Source organism: Saimiri boliviensis, chromosome X (assembly GCF_048565385.1).
Source record: "Saimiri boliviensis isolate mSaiBol1 chromosome X, mSaiBol1.pri, whole genome shotgun sequence".
NCBI classification, from domain to species: Eukaryota; Metazoa; Chordata; class Mammalia; order Primates; family Cebidae; genus Saimiri; species Saimiri boliviensis.
This window is the reverse complement of record NC_133470.1, coordinates 122,351,283-122,368,025: the sequence shown is the minus strand read 5'-3', so window position 1 is coordinate 122,368,025 and position 16,743 is coordinate 122,351,283.

The window sequence follows — 16,743 nt, the reverse complement described above, 5'->3', positions numbered from 1 at the left end:
ATATTAAATTTTATGGACTAATTATTTACAAGGAGATTTAAAGTTTCCACTATTGATACCTTAATACTTTAGATATTCAGCATGTGGGTGTTTTGTTAACTCAATTATTTGGTTTCTTGACTTTTTAAGTTCAACATCAAAACTCTCCTAATATTAGAAACGCTTTGACTTTTGTCTCAGCTAGTTATTTTCAGAAAGAGATGTTATCAATTGTAAATCTACCATTAGAACCAACCAACCAATGATGGGATCTGTGTACCCTGAAGACTTCATGACACAGTAGTTGAAAGCCATCATTGATATTAGCCAAACAGAAAAAAAATTTAGAGAGAAAAGGAATTACATTCCTCAAATACAGAAACCTTAAAACGTTAGCATGCTATGAAAAACAGTGTTAAAAAATTGAAAATCAGCTAACATATACTTACTTAACAAAAATTCCTGATAAAATTAGCTGCACTTGTCACAAAGTAATTATAGGAGATAATAGATGTGTTAATGTGCTTCATATTTAACTATGTATTGTACTGTATTTTACTATCTATATGTATTCTATAAAATCATGTAGTAAATCTCAAATATATAAAATAAAATTTAATTAAAAGTTTTGAAACTAATGTAATTCTTAAAAGTAACAAAAATTAGAAATTGCTTAATATTGAAGAAGTCTCTATACTACTTAATAAATAAAATTTATTCTCACCCTGAAATAGGAAGCTGATAGACCACTATATTAATTAAAATACATGAGTATCTTAGTTAGAAGAGTCCTGAAAAATTTTAGTAGGCTTGCCTATCATTCAATAAGTTTCCCCTTTGCCTCATCCTGTCATGCATGCCTCTTTAACACAAGCAACCTATGTCAAAGTGGCACATAAAAGGCTTCAGAGAAGGAACTTCAGGGGGTGGAATTATCCTCTCAGTATCTAGATTGAACCTCTTGGCTGAGCAGCAAGGATTGCTTTGGGACATCATTTCACTAGCGTGTCCTGGAACTTGTAACCTAATACAAAAGTCAAACATGGCACTATTGTGTCATGTACTCACTGTTAATTGAGGCTGAGATTGGCGAGAGATATTCTTATATATCAAATAAAAAATTGTTTAATTGTATGATTTTCCAGATTGTCATGGTAAGAATTTAGGAATTTGGCTCTTTTAAACTCAAAGATCTTATTTACTATTTGACTGTATATTATCAAATAGCTTGTATTCAAGCTTACTAATTCTTTTTTCTGGCTGGTTGATTCTGCTATTAAAAGACTGATGAATTCTTCAGTATGTAAATTGCATTGTTAAACTTAAGAATTTCTGCTTGATTCTTTTAAATTATTATTTCAATATCTTCGTTAAATTTATCTGGTAGCATTCTGAATTCCTTCTCTGTGTTATCTTAAATTTCTTTGAGTTTCTTCCACACAAGCTATATTTTGAATTCTCTCTCTGAAAGTGCACCTATCTCTGTTTTTCAAGGATTGGTTTTTGGTATTTATTTAGTTCATTTGCTGAGGTCATGTTTTCCTAAATGGTCCTGATGCTTTTGTCTGTCTGTCTGTGTCTAGGAATTGAATAATTAGTTATTTATTGTAGACTTCATACTCTGAGGTTGTTTGTACCTGTCCTTCTTGATAATCTTTCCAGGAATTCAAAAAGACTCAAGTTTTGTGATCATGCCATTTCTGCATTAGGGGACACTCCAATCCCAGTAATGCTCTGGTTCTTGTCAAGTCTTAGAGGTACCTCCATGATGGTCTTGGATAAGATCTGGATGAATGATCTGGATTACCAGGCAGAAACTCTTGTTCTCCTGCCTTACATTATCCCAAACAAACAAATTCTCTCTGTTACGAGTTTCCTAGAGCTGGGGTTGGAGTGACACAAGCACCCTTGTGGCCACCAGCACTGGGACTGTGCTGGGTCTGACCCTGGTTATTGTCTGTGTTCACTCAGGGCCCTAGGGCTCTACAATCAGTAGTTGGTGCACTCAGCCAGGCTTGTGACCTTCCTGTCAGGGCAGTGAGTCATCCAGGCCCTGGGTGGGTCCAGAGGTGCCATGTAGGAGCCAGGGACTGAAGCCAAAAGCTTTAGAAGTTTACCTGCTCTGTTGTACTGCAACTGAGCTGGTACTCAAACTTCAAGATTCAGTTCTTTCCACTCTTCTCTCCATTTTTCACAAGCAGAGGAATCTCACCCTATGGCCACCACCACCAAAGGCCCACAGAGAGTACTGCCAGGCTAACACCAAGGTCAACTTGAGGCCAAAGAACTCTTCAGTCAACTTGTGGCAAATGCTGCTTTGTGTTGGACTCACCTTTCACCGAGGTAGGCTCCCCTCTATCCAAAGGAGGTCCAGAATTGCCATCCAAGAGTTAAGGTCTGGAATCAAGAACCCCAATAGACCACTTGGTACTCTTCCTCCCTGTGGTTGAGCTGCTACCTGAAGAGCAAGAAAACATCCCATTTACTTTTTCCTCTACTTTTCTCAAGCAGAGGGAATGTCTTCCTCTAGCCACCACAGCTGGGAATGTGCTGAGTATCACCTGATGCCAGCACATATTAGGATCTGACCCCAGGTCTACAGTGTACTATCTGTGTATCACTGTTGGTTTTTCAGGGCCCAAGAGCTCTTTAGTCAGCAAGTTATGGGTATTTCCAGAACTGAATCCTTTCCTTCAAGATAGTGGGTTCCCTTCTGGCCCAGAGAGTGTCAAGAAATGTCGTCTGCAAGGTAGGATCTGAAAAGGGGGCCTGACAACTCTGACTGTAGCTCTATCCTCCTGTGGCTGAGCTAGTATCCAAGATGCAAGACAAAGTCCTCCCACTCTTCCCTCTCCTCTCCTCTCCTCAAGTGGATGAAAGGTGTCTCTTTTGGAAGCATGAGCTGTACAGCCTAAGGTTGCAGGAGGGGTGGTACAAGCACTCCCTTAGCCACTCTGGCTGATGCCTTAATAGATTGCATGTCCTCCATGTCCACTGGCTCTGAGCCCAGTTCAGCACTGGGACTCACCTAAGAGTTGTAGTCCTTGTGTCCTGGACTGCCTTTCAAGTTTCTTTAGAGCCCTAATATAGCACTTTAGCCTACAATCACAGGGCTTGCCAGAGTTTCAATTTTGATTGCTAGAATGGGCAATTCCCCTGTGGCTAGTGTTGGCTTGAGTACTCCCTCCACGGGTACATGTCAGCAAATTTCAGCAGGGTTTTACTTTCTGCTGTGACAAGGTATAACTGAGTTCAATGCAATGTCTCAATTGTTGTGCTGTTCCTCTCCCAAATGCATAGATAGATTCTCTCTATTCACCATGTGGCCACTACCAAGGCATAGTAGAGGGGTAGCATCTGTTATTCAAGACTGTCTTTCCTACCCTCATCAGTGCTTCTTTTTATAATATGAAGTCCAAATCAGGTACTGTGAGTGCTCACCTGATTTTTGTTATTATAAGGGTACTTTTTATGTGTAGATAGTTGTTAAATTTGGCGTTCTTGTTTTGTGTGTGGGGGGGTGATAATCATTGGAGCTTTTTATTTGACCATTTTGTTCTGACCCTTCTAGACTAGTTTTAGACATACAGAAACATTGAGCAGAAAGTGCAGGGTTCTCATACCCTCCAACACACGCAATTTCTCCTATTATTAATATCTTATGTTAGTATGAGATATGTGGTACAACTAATGAAACAATATTGGCACATTATTATTAACTAAAGTTCATAATTTATTCAGATTGCCTTAGCTTTTATCTATTGTTATTTCTATTTAAGGATCTTATCCAGGAGACTATATTACTTCTAGTTGTCAGGTCTCCTTAACCTCCTCTTGGCTGTGGCAGGTTCTCAGACTTCTTGGTTTTGATGGCCTTGGCAGTGTTGAGGAATACTGGTCAGGTTTATTGTAGTATACCTCTTCTTGGAAAAAATTTGTCTGATATGTTTCTTATAATTAGACTGGGGTTCTGGAATTTGGGGAGGAATACCACAGAGGTAAATTGCATGAGTTTACAATGACTTACAATCACCTAGACAAAACAGATTTCTCCATGGAAAGTTATTCTACCACCTCTACTCCCATTTTTCTCACTATTGTTTTCGGAAAGATGGCACTATGCACAGCCCCTGCTTAAGGCATGGAGCATCAACATACAGTCCTTTCTTGGTATCTATCAGAAATTGTTTCCAATATCCCCATTATACCAAAATTTGGATACTGAAGTCTCTTATATAAAATGGTGTAGTATTTTCATATAACCTATATACATTTTCCTGTATACTTTAAATAATCTCTAAATTACTTACAATACCTACTACAGAGTAAATGCTGTGTAAATAGTTGTTCTATTGTATTTTTTTATTGTTATATTATTATTGTTCTAGGCTTTTTTTTCCAAATATTTTTGATCCATGGTTGGTTGAATCAATTGATGCAGACTGGGATATGGATGGAAAACTGCAATTTATTTGGAATTCCGTGTGATTCTTCTTGGTCACATTTTAAATTCTTCCATATACATTTTAAAATCAGTTTGCCAATTTCCACAAAAATGTCTGCTGAGATTTTAGTTACAATTGAGTTGAATTTATAGATTAGTGAGAAGAAAACACACATCTTTAGTGTTGAGCCTTCCAATCCATGAACATAATCTATCTCTCCATTTATTTGTCTTTATTGACTTCTTTCATCAGTGTTTTATACTTTCCAGCATTTGGGTCTTATACATGTTTTAGGAAGTTTATACTTAAGAATTTTATACCTTTGGTCATATTGAATATGGGCTTGAATTAAAAATTGTGTTTACAGTTGTATGTTGTTTATATATAGAAATACAATAGATTTCTGTAAATTGACCTTACACTCTTTAACATTGCTAAATTTGCTGATTTCTAGTAGATTTTTGAAGATTCCTTAGGATTTTTTTTATCTAAGCAATTATATTGTCTGGTTATAGAAACAGATTTACTTCGTTTTCTATTCAGTTGTCTTTTATTCCTTTTCTTGCTTTATCGAATTGGTAGATCTTCCCATATCCTGCTTATGAGCATTGAGAGTAGATGTTCTTACATTCTTAGGGTAATATTAGGGAGAAATCATTCACTCTTTCTTGTAGGTGCTCTTTATCATGTTAATTTCCTTCTATTACTAGTTTGCATAGAGCTTTTTATCAGGAATTGGTGCTAGCTTTTGTCAAATTCTTCTTCTGTGTCTATTGAGATGGTCCTGTGGTTTTTGCTTTTGTGATCTGAGAGGATGATGAATTATAATACATTTTTTGCTTTCTAAATGTTTGTTATACTAAACTTTTATTCCTGAGACAAACTCCACTTGGTCATAGTCTCTTTTATTTATTGTTGGATCAGATTTGCTAAAATTTTGTTAACTTTTTTAAAAATTTTTTGTTAATGAGCGATATTGATTAGTAATTTTCTTTTCTTGTAAAGCTTTATTTTTGATATCAGAGTAATCCTAGCCTCATAGACTAATTAGAGAACAAACCTAACCTCTTCAAATTTTGGGATGAGTTGTAGAATTGTTATTATTTCTTTTATAAATATTTGGTAGAATTTCCCAATAAAGCCATCCAGACCAAAAGATGTCTTGTGGTAAAGTTTTAAAATATGAAGATAATTTATTTAAATAGTTTCAGGTTATTGAGATTTCTATGTCTTCTTTGTTGAGCCTTGGTAGTCTGTGTCTTTAAAGGAATTTGTTCATTTCATTTAGGTTGTTGGATTGAGAAGCATAAAATTGTTCATTATAATTTCTCATTTTTATAACTATAGGATCTTTAGTAATGTAACCACTCTCATTTCTGATGCTGATTATGTAAGTCTTTGCTCTCTTTCTGCCTCTAATCCTCTTTTTTTTTTTTTTATTTGCGGAAGAATCTGGCTAAAGGTTTACCAATTTTATTGTTATTCTCAATGAGCCAGCTTTTGATGTCAATTTTCTCTATTGTTTTTCTATTTTCTATTTTATAGAATTCAGCTCTGGCCTCTATTTTGCCTTTCTTTGTATTTTGGTGTGTGTTTGCTCTTACTTTTCTAGTTTTTTATGGTGGACTCTGAGGTTGTTGATTTGATTTATTTCTTTTCAGATGTAAAAGAAATCATAACGCTGTAAATATGCTTCTAATTACTGCTTTTGCTGCATCCTTCGAATTTTGATAATTGTGTCTTGATTTTGATGCAGCTCAAAATAATTTCCCATTTCATTTCTTCCTTGACCAATGTTTTCAATAGAGTGTTATCTAGTTTCCACTTTTTTTTTTTTTTTTTTTTTTTTTTTTTTTTGCTTCAAACAGTTGATTATCTTTAAAAGTGACTTAACTGATAAAAGTTTGTATATTTACCCATGTTGTTACTATTCTTGGGGCTCTTCATTCATTTTCATGACTCTACATTTTCATTTAGTATCATTTTTCTTCTCCACAAAAGACTTCCTTTTACATTTCTTATAGAATGGTCAGTTAGGAAGGAATTATTTCAGCTTTTATATAGCTCAAAAAGCCTTTATTTCTTTTTTGTTTTTGAAGATATTTTCTTTGTAAAGTTTTGTAGTTTGACAGGTTTTTAAAATTCTTCTTCATAGCTTCATTAAAAAGCTACTACTCTACTGGCTTCTTCTGGTTTTGAAGAGATATCTGCTGTCATTTTTATAGTATCTTTGTTACTCTGTGATTAATGTGTCATTTTTTTCTGCTGGTGTGATTTTCTCTTTATCAGTTGTTTGAGCAGGTTAATTCTCATATGCTTTGCTATAATTGTCTTAACGTTTATAGTTTTAGGGTTTTTGAGCTTCTTATATCTATGGACTTACAGTTTTCATCAAACATAGAAAAATTTTGGAGATTATTTATTCAAATATATTTTCTGTCCTTCTGCTTTCTCTTCTTTTTCAGAGACCTCAGTTATACTTTTAGCAATTACTTGATGTGGTTTCAAACTTCTCTGATGCCCTGTTTTCCCCAGTATTATCTCTATCGTGTTTCATTTCAGATCATTTTTGTTGCTATTTATTCAAGTTCACCGATCATTTCTTTTGTAACCTCTGCTCTGACATTAATTAAGTTTACATATCTAGAACTTCATTGTGTTCTTTATTACTTTTCAAATCTTTTTTATCATGTTCAATCCTTCTTCTAGTCTCTTGATCATATGGAATACAGTTAACTTTAAATGTCACTGTCTACTAATTCTGCCATCTTTGTCATTTCTGTGTGAGTTTTGATTGTTTTCTTCCCTTAATATATGTTATATTTACCTCCTTTTTTGTCTGCCTGATAATTTTTGTGTTGAAGACAGACATTGTAAATTTTATTTTACTGGATGCTGGGTATTTCTCTATTTTTATATTCTTGAGCTTTGTTCTTGGACATGTACTTTAAAACAGAATAATATTTATAGGTTTGCTTTAAAGATTTAATAGATGGAATATTGTAGTAGTGCTTAGTCTATGGCTAATTATTTCCATTACTAAGGTAAGTACTCAGTTGAATATCTGAAGGGACAGTCTGCAAATCTCTATAGTTCTCCTTTTGTGAAGCTCTCCCATTCTTTGCTCCTCTCTTTTGCAAACTCAAGCAGCCTTGGTCTTCTTAGACTCTCAGCTCTGTCACTTCAACTCAACAAGATGATGAAACTTGACTCGGAGTTCCACTCCTTGTACTGGGGCTTAGAAACACTCTCAAGGCAGCAAGATGAACCAATAATAGGGCTCCCCTTGTTTTTCATCCATCTCTCAGGGATCACTGCATTTCATTGTCTGATGTCAAATATCTTGGTAACTGTTTTTTCATATATTTTGTTCATTGTTTTCATTGTTTCAATCCAGAGGGCATATCTAGTCTCGATTTTTCCATCTTAGCCCAAAGTAGAAGTTTTCTAGTTTTTACTTTTGAAAATCTCCTTTCTCTTTGTTTCTGTGACATGATTTCCTCTTAATTATCCCCTTATATTTTGTGACTACCCTTCTTCCACTCACCCCATAATCTATATGTCTTTCTTCTTATATCTACATTTTACCTTGTTAAGTTTCATCCACCATTGTGGTTCTAGGTACCGTCACATCTGTATATCTATATCCTATCTACTGCTGCCTAGAAGGATTTCCATTTGGATATCTTACTCTCATTTTATTCAGCAGCTTGGAGTATTGTAAAGTGCCTTTTTCAAGGTGTCAAAATGCCTGGATTCTAGTCCATGCTGTGCTACTAACTACCTAGTTAGGTAACCTTAGAGAGAAATCACTTATTCATTCTTGGCTTCAATTTACTAACCTATAAAGTGAATACCCTCTTTTGAAAATTTCTAGTCTTCTTTTTTTCACCTTAATGCCCTTTTATTCTAGGTAACTTCTATTAAAACTGTTAAATTTTCATTTCCTTATGCACTTCCTGTCTCTGAAAACTAGCTGCTGTCACCTCAAATTTGCGTTAATGCTATAGCCTAACAAATTTCATTTCTTTCTTCCCACTGTGTTGGATGTTACTACCAGAATATTTTTCCTTAAATACTTTAATCAACTCAGCTCCCTGTGCAAGAAATTTCAATAGCTCTCTGCTGCCTGACACATTAAACATCAAACCTTCTGCCTTACTTTTAAGACACTTATTCCATGTTTCTATATAATTTTCCATCCCACTGCTCACCTACATGAATATTCAGCCTCACTTTGGACCAATTTTCCCCTATTGTACATTCTACTATTTCTGCCCCCATACCTACTGTTCTTCTAGCTTGGTATAACTTCTTCTCCATCCATTCAATTCCTATCTGTCTCTCAAGAACCAACTCAAGCCTATCGTCTTCCATGAAGCTTTTGCTTAATGCCTCAGAATATGCTGATGTCTTTACTTTATAAGTTCTTATTGTACTTCCTCAGGATACCTCACACTCTGATTATTTCATTCCTGGTAAGTTTTTGGCTCCTCATATACAGTTTAAGGTCCTTGGAGATGCAAGTTATACCTTTTCCTTCTCTTGGTGTCTTGTAAGCACATGGTGCTTAACAATAAATCATCATTGATTAGTGAAAAGCCATTCAACTGAGATTTAGCTAATTTCTTTGTTGAATTATTGTGTATATGTGTGTCTGTGTCTGTATAAAAATGCTGTTTCTGAAGACATCTTGAGACTGTGTTTTTCCATGTTATGCTGAAATTCACTTGTGCTTTCTGACCACTGTTCATTCCTAAGTTTTCAGAAGCGAATCATTGATTAGTGAGTCTGAGCTGGGAATTTGGAATGCAGACCTGTCTTGATGGCAGGAGCTGTGCTTGCATCACTTCACCCATTCCTTGGTGAATTTGGCAGCTCTTTCTTGGGAAATCTGCAAGTGAATCATTGTGATAAAGAAGGAGAGAAAAGCTGAGAGCTCCAGACCTTGATGGCTTAAGAATAAACATCCATCTATAGAAAAAGAAGAGAGAAAGTGAAAGATGACACAACTATGTCACAGTACCTCTAGGATGAGCAGTCAGGTACTGCCCAAAATCTGAAGAACCAGACAGCTTTAAGGAAGGGCAGAGAAAAAAAAATGTCAGCAGACTTTCTTGGAAATGAAAGTGTACTAAATAAAGGAAAGGAAGCAGGGAACTGTGAAAGGATTTCATAGAAGCAAACGTCTTGAATTTGTTTTGAGTAACTTAGTATGCGGTATGAATAGTATTTTAAGGCTTCTGAAATCACACTTTGCCCTGTTCAACTCAGAATTGATTCTTAGGCTTCTGAAGTAGTGAAATGGAAGCAATGCAGCTTCTTAGTTTTATGTACATGTAGTTGGAATAAATGCATTCCGCTCCCCCCAAACCTTTGCAACCATTGCCCCTTTCCCTACCAAAAGAAAATGCTCATAGTTTTGCTCTTGTTTCCTTTCTTTTTCCTTTACTTGACCCACCAAATTGGCTTTAGTAAACAGACTATAATCCATAAAGCTGTTGGTTGTGCACAGGAACCACAAGTTTCACCCATAATCAGGTGTTTCACAGCCAGCTGCAAGACGAAAAATAAATAAAGGCATGTCAGTTGAATTGCTGGGAGATACTGGTCATCTCTTTTTTCACAGATGCTTTATTAGTGAGTTCACTGAACTGACCACTACAGAAAGCTCTGTCTGGTGGAATGACTGGGGATCATGAGACTAAGGTCCTAACTGGCTGTTTGACCTTGAGCAACCCACTTAACCTCTGTGCTTTAGGTGTCTCATCTGTAAAATTAGAGAGCTGAACTATACAATCTCTGAGGTACCATCAAGGATTGATAAATGATTTGTAACCACCCTGCTGCCTCCCGGGCTCCTGATATTTGTCTCTCCTTTCATGTTATACCTACCTTTTGATTCTGAGGAATCTCTTCTCTTCTCCCCTCCTTGACAAATTCTTGGTTTTATTGACTGGCTCTTCTTTTTGTTAGTTTAATTTTTCTTAATGGTTGAAAACCATAAATGGGTTAAATATTCCTCACTTCAGAGGTCACATATATTCAACCCTGACAAACACAATGTTTAGCTTTTATTTTCTTTTTTGAACTTGTTTTTTGAAACATGAAATTAGTTACCAGCATTTAAAAATCAAGAGATCACATATAAATATCCAGATTTTTAGCTTTTCTAGAAAGAGTCATAAAATCAAGAAACAAAAGATGCTTATTTCCATAAGGGGTCAGTTAGCTTCTATGAAGGAGTGATACCCCCTTTTAACCTGGGCTTTCCAGTTTACACCCCCAAATTCCCCTTTCTCATTGTCTTCCTGGCACTGAGGCCAAGTGTAGTTGCCACTTATTACGTTGACCTGTGTTGTGGTTCACTCTTTTTGTGGGGCACGGGCTCCTCCAGTTTACTACAACCCACACCACTTCTTATGACATTGAGGATGAATGTCAGTTACTGTTTATCAACACATTTACCTTGTAATATTCATATGCCATATTTGAAAGGAAGCTGATATTTTATACCTGCATCTCTATCAAAAGTAAGAAAACATATTAAACTAAAAGAACCAAGAGTTGTATTTGCCCAACTCAATTTGCAGTTTTCTTTTCCCTTCCTGACTTCTTTTATTGTTTGTAACCTCTACTCTAAGTTGAATATATTCTCAATATATTCCACCTTCACAAAAGACATTTATCGCAGGGTCTCTGTTTTTTTCTCTTGCATCCCCTTATGTCTGCCTGCTCCACATAAAGGAGTTGGGAGAGTTTGTTGGTAGCCTACAATAGAAGAAGCCAGCTAGAAGATTTAAGCTTTCATTTTTTTTAGATTTTTTTAATTGCATTTTAGGTTTTAGGGTACATGTGAAGAACATGCAAAATTGTTGCATAGGTACACACATGACAGTGTGATGTGCTGCCTTCCTCCCCATCACCTATATCTGGCATTTCTCCGCATGCTATTTCTCCCCACATCCCCACCCCCCGTCCCTCCCTTATTCCCCCCAGCAGACCCCAGTGTGTGATGCTCCCCTCCCTGTGTCCACGTGTTCTCATTGTTCAACACCCGCCTATGAGTGAGAACATGGGGTGTTTGATTTTCTGTTCTTGTGTCAGTTTGCTGAGAATGATGGTTTCCAGGTTCATCCATGTCCCTACAAAGGACATGAACTCATCGTTTTTGATGGCTGCATAATATTCCATGGTTTATATGTGCCACATTTTCCCTGTCCAGTCTATCATCGATGGGCATTTGGGTTGGTTCCAGGTCTTTGCTATTGTAAACAGTGCTGCAATGAACATTCGTGTGCATGTGTCCTTATAGTAGAACGATTTATAATCCTTTAGATATATACCCAATAATGGGATTGCTGGGTCAAATGGAATTTCTATTTCTAGGTCTTTGAGGAATTGCCACACTCTCTTTCACTTTTATAATAAAGAGGAAAGTACTATTCTGGTATTGTTTCAAGACAGAATATTTGTTTGAACGCACACAAATCTGGCACATCACTTCCAAAGGGACTGTGGAGAAATATTGCAGATTTGCTATAAAGGCAGAAAAAAGTGCCTTAATTGCATTCCAGTCATAGCTTTGCATGATGGGACTTTCTTTCCCAGTTTTCACAGCTGAGCTATGCTGATTTTCCATGACATTTCCTGGGTCTATTTCCGTGGAATGCACATTTAGAGAGCTTAAGAAAGTATATTACCTAGACAGATGCTTCCTTCTAATAGTAATCCTGACATAGTTGCTAACTTCTTTTTGTATCAAAATCACCTAGGTGATGAAGACCCCAAGGCCTAACCCTCAGAAATTGATTGAGCAGGTCAGGGTAGAATATATGTGTCTGCATATGTCCATGAAGGAGCTGATCCAAGTGATCAGTGGTCACACTAAGAAATGCTCATCTATGAAGGGTTAGCCATGCTACCTCAGAATGGAAAGGCAAGTCTTACCTTTTTCTTTAAGATTATCTAAATAAACATTAACAATTTCTCAGTAACTCACTCTGGAGCCACACACTCAGAAAAAGAGTCAGAAACCAGATTAACACAATACTACTACAGTTTGAGAACTTCAGTAAGAAAATAAAAACCCTAGACACAGAGCAGAGCTTCCTATCCCCATTTTCTGGCCACTAATATGCATAGATCAGAAGAAAGTATCACTTATTTCTCTCCATATTACACAGCCCAAACACATAAAGGTGTCTAAAGGACAAGGATGTGGGTAAATCACATTCCAAACCTCAAATTAATTATTTTCCCAATTGAAAATTCAAGGCAACTGCAACACAATACCTGTGGCGTTATTTGTTCTGGTGTGGATGTTTTCTAAGTTAATAAAAAACTTGATTCTCTTTCCAGAAGATGCTTTGCTTTTCTCTGAACAAAGTTCAGGAATGTACAGCAGCTTGTGCTTGGAAAATTTAGCTGCTTGAGGTAGTAGATGGAGGTTATGCATTCTATTTTTTTTTTTTTTTTTTTGAGGCGGAGTTTCGCTCTCCTTACCCAGGCTGGAGTGCAATGGTGCGATCTCGGCTCACCGCAACCTCCGCCTCCTGGGTTCAGGCAATTCTCCTGCCTCAGCCTCCTGAGTAGCTGGGATTACAGGCACGTGCCACCATGCCCAGCTAATTTTTTGTATTTTTAGTAGAGACGGGGTTTCACCATGTTGACCAGGATGGTCTCGATCTCTTGACCTCGTGATCCACCCACCTCGGCCTCCCAAAGTGCTGGGATTACGGGCCTGAGCCACCGCGCCCGGCAGGTTATGCATTCTAAATGCTTATTAATAATGTAGGTTCTGGAGGTGGAGCAAGATAGTGGAAGAGAAGGCTCTACAAGTGTTCTCCCCCTGCAAGGACAGCAATTTAACAGCTACCTACACACATAAAAAAGCACCTTTATAATAACCAAAATTCAGGTGACCACTAACACTCCCTGGTTTTAACTTCGTATCACTGAAAAAGGCACTAAATGGGCAGGAAAAACAGTCTTGAATCACCAACATCACCCCTCTCCTGCCTCCCAGCAGCAATGGCATAGTGAGGGGAGTGTTGTCTCCTGGGGAAAGGGATAATTCAGCAACTATGAGGCATCGAACTCAGCACTATCCTATTATTGCAGAAAGAAAAACCATACCTAACTCAGCTGACCCTCCACATGGAGAGAGCATTTAAACCAGCCCTAGTCAGAGGGAAATCTCTGATCCCACAGTTGGAACTTGAGTTTCTGCAACACTTGCCACCATGAGCCAAAGTGCTCTAGGGACCTAAATAAACTTCAAAGGCAGTCTAAGCTGCAATGACTACAACTTCTAGGCAAGTCCTAGTGCTGAACTAGGCTCAGAGCCTATAGTAATCTGTTCTCACATTACTGTAAAGAAATACTTGAAACTGGATTATTTGTAAAGGAAAGAGGTTTAATTGATTCACGGTCCCACAGGCTGCATAGAAATCATGGTGCTGACATCTGTTCAGATTCCTGGGAGGCCTCAGGAAATGTACACTATGGCAGGAAATGAAGTGGGGTCAGGCATTTCACATGGCTGGAGCAAGAGGAAGAGAGAGCAAGGGGAGAGGTGTCACGTACTTTTAAATTACCAGATTTCATGAGAACAAACTCACTATCATGAGGACAGTACAAGGGGATGGTGTTAAACCATTTGTAAGAAACCACCCCCATAATCCAGTCACCTCCCACCATGCCCCATCTCCAACACTGGGGATTACATATTGACATGTGATTTGGTGGGAAAACATCTAAACCATATCAGAGCCAGATAATGGGTACATTCAACCTACTGAGACATCAGTTGAAGTGGCTAAGGGAGTGCTGGCATCACCTCTACCCTAACCCCAGGCTGCACAGCTTATAGCTGCAAAAGAGACTCCTTCCATCTGCTTGAAGAGAGGAGAGGACAGAGTGGGGAGTACTTTGTCTTGCATCTTGGATAACACCTCAGCCACAGCAAGATAGAACACTGGTCAGAGTCTTGAGGCCCCCCTTTCTAGGCCCTAGCTCCCAGATGACATTTCCAGATACATGCTGGTACAGAAGGGTACCTGCTCTCTTGAAGGGAAAGACCCAGTTCTGGCAGACTTTATTACCTGCTAACTGAAGAGCCCTGTGGCCCTGAATAATCAGCAGTGATACCCAGGTACTACATCAAGGGCCTTGGGTGAGACACAGACTTGCTGGCTTCAGATGAGACTCAGGAAATCCCCAGATGTGGTGGCTATGAGGCAAGACTTCTGCTTGAGAAAAGCAAAGGCAATGGTAAAGTGGACTTCGTCTTATACCTAAGGTACCACCTCAGCCACAAGAGAGCAAAGCACCAAATGGGCCCTTGGAGTCCCTGATTCTAGGACTTAACCCTTGAACAGCATATTTGGACCTGCCCTGAACCAACAGAAGCCCAGTGCTCTGAAGGATGAGTCCCAGGCCAGGCAGAATTCACCACAAGCTGACTGAAGAGGGCTTGGACCTCAAGGAAACATTGGTTGTAGTCTGGCAGTATTCCCTGTGGGCCTGTGGTGGCAGTAACTATGGAGTGAGGCTTCTCTACCTTTGGAAATGTTAGCAAAGAGTAGGAAGAACTGCATCTTGTAGTTCGAGTGCCACTTCAGCCACAGTACAATAGAACACCAGGTAGAATACTAAGGTTTTTGACTCCAGTTATTGGCCCCTGGATGGCAACTGTTGACCCACCCAGGGCCTGGAGGCACTCATCATCACCCTGAAGGAAAGGATACAAATTGTACTGTCTTTGCCATCTGCTGATTGTACAGCCCCAGGGCCTTGAGTGAAGACAAGAGGTACTACAAGTGGTAGCCACAGTGGTTATGGCGAGCCTTGTATGAGACAAAAGGCTGTGCTGGCCTCGGATCTGACCCAGCACAGCCCTAGTAGTGGTGGTCACAAAGGTGCTTGTGTTATTGCATCCCCAGCTCCAGGATGCTCAAAACAGGTAGAAACTCTGGGAGAAAGTGAGAGAAGATAATAATAGATTCTACCTGTTAAACCCAAAAATTCTTCCAAATTTTGTCTGACCATGAAAGCAGTAGTTTGGTGAGTCTGCTGGAACAACAGTATTACTTGGCTCAAAGTGCCCCCTAAAGCGATTTCAGCTTAGGTAATAACACTAAAGTCCTTTTGAATTTCTGGAAAGCCTTCCCAAGAAGGATGGGTAGAAACAAGCCCAGACCGCAAAGATTAAAATCAATATGTAACTCTTCAATGACTAGAAACTAACAAATATCCAAAAACATCAAGACCATCCATTAGAACGTGACCTCACAGAACAAAGTAAGGCACTAAGGACCAATTCTAAAAAGAGAGACATGTGACCTTTCAGACAAAGAATTCAAAATAGCTATGTTGCAGAAACTCAAAGATATTCCAGGTAACACACATCAGGAATGCAGAATCCTGTAAGATAAAATTAACAAAAAAATTGAAATAATCAAAAATAGTCAAACAGAAATACTGGATATGAAAAATGCAATTGACATACTAATGAATGCATTAAAGTCTATTAATAGCAGAGTTAATCAAGCAGAAAAAAGAATTAGCGAGTGTGAAGACAGGCTATTTGAAAATACACAGCAGGAATAAAAGAAAAAAAGAATAAAAAATGAAGCACACTTACAATATTAGGAAAATAGTCTCAAAAGGGCAAATATAAGATTTATTGATTTTATGGAGTAGGTAGAAAAAGAGATGGGGTAGAAAGTTTATTCAAAGGGATAATATCAGAGGCATTCCCAAACTTTGAGAAAGATATCAATATGCAAGGACGGGAAGATGATAGAATATCAAGCAGATTTAACCCAAAGAAGACTACCTCAAGGCATTAATATTCAAACTCCCAAAGGTAAAAAAATAAAATAAAGAAGGATTCTAAAAGCAGCAGGAGAAAAAAAACAAATAAGATACAATGGAGCTCCAATATGTCTGGCAGCAGACTTTTCAGTGGAAACTTCACAGGAAAGCTTTCATTGGAGAAAGTGACATGACATATTTGAAGTGCTGAAGGAAAAAATCTTTCAGCCTAGAATAGTATTTCCAGTTAAAATATTCTTCAAACATGAAGAGAAATAAAGACTTTCCCAGACAAGCAAAAGCTACGGGATTTCGTCAACACCAGATATTTCTACAAGAAATATTAAAGGACATTTTTCATTCTGAAAGAAAAGGATGATAATGAGCAAGAAACAATCGTCTGAAGATATAAAACTCACTGTTAATAGTAAGTCCACAAAAAAAAAAAAATACAGAATATTATGACACTGCATTCATGGTGTGTAAACTACTCTTAAGT